The sequence below is a fragment of the Chlorocebus sabaeus genome, chromosome 20 (assembly GCF_047675955.1).
Source record: "Chlorocebus sabaeus isolate Y175 chromosome 20, mChlSab1.0.hap1, whole genome shotgun sequence".
Taxonomy (NCBI): domain Eukaryota; kingdom Metazoa; phylum Chordata; class Mammalia; order Primates; family Cercopithecidae; genus Chlorocebus; species Chlorocebus sabaeus.
In genome coordinates, this window is record NC_132923.1 from 3509040 (window position 1) to 3512291 (window position 3252).

General features: G+C 38.4%; 1 pseudogene; it reads right to left on the reverse strand.

The window, feature by feature from the left end:
* Positions 1–631: 631 nt before the first annotated feature.
* LOC119624219 (large ribosomal subunit protein eL27-like) lies at positions 632–1509 on the reverse strand (annotated as a pseudogene).
* Positions 1510–3252: the final 1743 nt, after the last annotated feature.

Sequence of the window (3252 nt, forward strand, 5' to 3'; positions counted from 1 at the left end):
CAGCCAACCTACGGTGGCCCAGTAGGGAGGAAGCTGGGGGGTTAAATTCTCTAACTTCCTATTCTCCCAGTCTCTAATCTCTTGCGGGTACCTCCCATTGACTGAGCTCCTTTAGAAGGGGTATGGAAAGGGAGCCCATTGATGCAGCCCATACAAGTCAGCCTCCTGAGACACAGAGCAGGGTAAAGGGTGGAGAGAGGGTGGGGAGGGTGAAGGAGAAGATATGTAATGCAGCTGGGCTGTAAGATCTGATAACTGATGCTTATATGCAGTCTGAGCTTTATACCACAATAAGTGTTCCTGAGAATGGTTTCCTAACAGATCAGATAATTCTGGTCTTTAAAAAATGAAACTGTGTTCTGCCTCTGCTTCCTCCAACTCTTCTTTTTAATTTGTATCTTAATGATTTGAAACAATTTGTGTGTGATCTAGCTGCATGTACCCTTATTATAAAAAGTACAAAAATAACTACTGTCTATGCTAGTGATGTAATTTTATTGTCACTAACAAGAAATGGCCTCTTTATCTTACTGGAAAATAGAGTGGCTTGAATTCAACTTTTCTATATTCAAAATCATCGTTTTTGGCAGATAGTATTTGCAATTTAATTGGCTTATATCTAATGATTATATATAGCTGGCCGACTCTTTCAGCTATTTAGGGGTACGTTTTGCAACCATTTTTCTCTGGTGGTTTCAGTAGAAAATGATGCTACTTAAAAGTGAATATTCCTTGGGCATGTTATTGACATTTGTTTGTTTATTTCTGGGACTTGGGAGATTAGTAAAATCTATTTCAATCTTTTTTTTTCAGATACAAATCATAGCATCCTTGCCTACTCAGTAAATGTTGAATTAAAGAGTGAGGGAATGAACTTTGTAGCTTTGATTTTATTTTTCTTTCCCCCAAATGTTTTGAGAAAACAGTGTGTGAAAGTCTGGAGGAAAATCTTGCCCTTACTGACAGGTCCTTCACTGAAAACCTCCACATGGAGGCAAGGTGGCCAGCGATTTGGGTCTTGGTTAGGAGCCTTCATTTTTTTTTCTTCCTTTTTTTATTTTTATTTTTAAAGTTTTTAATGACCCCCCCAAAAAAATCTAAAACCACAGCTTTTGGAAGAGCCACTTGTTCTTTTACCTCTCTTGGAATTTGACTTTGGCCTCCCTTTGGGCCTTGTGTTTAAGAAGAGGGTCTCTGAAGACATCCTTGTTGATGACAGTTTTGTCCAAGGGCGTATCCACAGAGTGCCTTGTGGGCATGAGGTGACTGTAATTATAAACTTTCACAAAAGACTTGATCTTTGACCTCTGGGTGCTCTTCTTGCCCATGGCAGCTGTCACGTTGCAAGGATAACAGTCAATTCCAGCCACCAGAGAACAACTCTAGGGGCATTCTAAGGTGCCATCATCAATGTTCTTCATGATGATGGTTTTTGCATCCAGAATAGCATCCGGTGTAGTGTCTGACCCAGACCAACACTACTTTCCCAGGTTTTATGAACTTGCCCATTTTGACAGCAATCACCCAGGCCTACCTTCATTTTCTTTAAAGGAAGTGAACCTACCTTCTACTTGGTTGATTTTAAAGGCATATGGACTGTCTTATTTTAGCAACACAGATTTCATGCAGTTCATAGTCTTGTCAAATGTTACAATTTGGACATCTCTTTTGCCCAATTCCTACCAAAAGCTTAATTAGAAGACTTAGCAGCTCTAATCGACAGCTGGTTATATAGTTTTTTTTTTTTTTCCTTTTAGAGACAAGGTCTTGCTCCGTCACCAGGCTGGAGTGCAGTGACATGATTGTAGCTCACTGGAACCCTGAATTTGTGGGCTCAAGTAATGCTCCCTACACCTCAGCCTCCATTAAGGATATATTGTTCTTTCATCATCCTAGATAAGTGTTTCTCGATAGAACTTTCTGCAGTGATGGAAATGTTCTGTAACTGTGTATCCATCATTAATAGTCACTAGCCATGTGTGGCTATTGAGCATTTGGAATGTGGCTATTAAAACAAAAAAATGGTACTGAAAATGTTTAATTTAATTTTAGTGAAGTTTAAATAGCCACTCATGCCAGTGGCTTCCATATTGAACAGCACAACTCTGTAATTCTAAACTTTATCCCTGAATCAAGCTGAAGTATTTCTTCTTTGGCTTTCCAAAGAATAGTGTTTATTGAATAGCAAATTTCTATGTTTTCCTTAATCATGGTTTTAAGACATATTCTCACATTCTTGGACACTCCCCCATCAAAAGATGGAGACTAAAATACCCTTCCCTTGAATACAGGTTGGTCTTAGTGATTTGATTCTAGCAAATGGGTGTGTTAGAAGTGATACTATGTGATTTTTGAGGCTAACTCATAAAAAGTGCGAAAGTTGGCTTGGCTGTCTTCCTCTCAGCACTTGAGCTTCTATGTAAGAGTTCTAGCTGCTCTAACACTGCCATGCCGGAGTCACATGGAGAGACCACCGAGAGATATCTGAAGAGGACCAACTGTTCTAGCCCCCAGTTGTTTGAATCTTCCTAGCTTAGGCTCCAGGTTACTTCAGACCCAGTCACTTTGTGACTACAGTTCTGTAAGAGACTCTAAGTGAGAATTGCTTAGCTTAACCCCTTATCTTAGAGATAATAATACACAATGTTGTCACTTTAAGCCACTATTTTGGTGTTGTACAGTGATAGATAACTGGAACACTCTTGTAAAAGGATGCCGCAGGAAATAGTTCTATGAAACTTTCTGGTGTATTCATTGTTGGGATTTTTGAGTACAAAGTTTACTACATCAATTTCTCTTGAATTTTAATAACAGGAAAATCTGTATTTTCTTGAGCAAACAATAGACTTTTACTTTAATACATTTTTGCTTTGGTTGGTAGGAAGCTAAAAGCTAAATTTATGTCCCACTTCGTAAGTAAATAGGACCATCAATAATTTATTTCTGTGTGTTTGCTTTTTGTTTAGCCTTATCTTACTGTTTTTTTAGTTTACCTTTTTTCTTTTTAAAGTCCTTAATACAGTATATATTTTGTCAAGCTATTTCCAAAAGTGAATGCAAATAATGTTGGGCTTTTGCTGAACCAGTATGAGCTGTAAGATCATCCAGTAGATTAGCAATGATGGCTGAGAGGGCTCTGGAATTTTATAACTCTTCAATGACCTTATTTTATAGTAAGAAAATAAGGCTCTGAAGTGACTGCTGAAGTATACAGAGCTCGTGAGCAGCAAAATCTCAGCCCAGGAAAAGCTG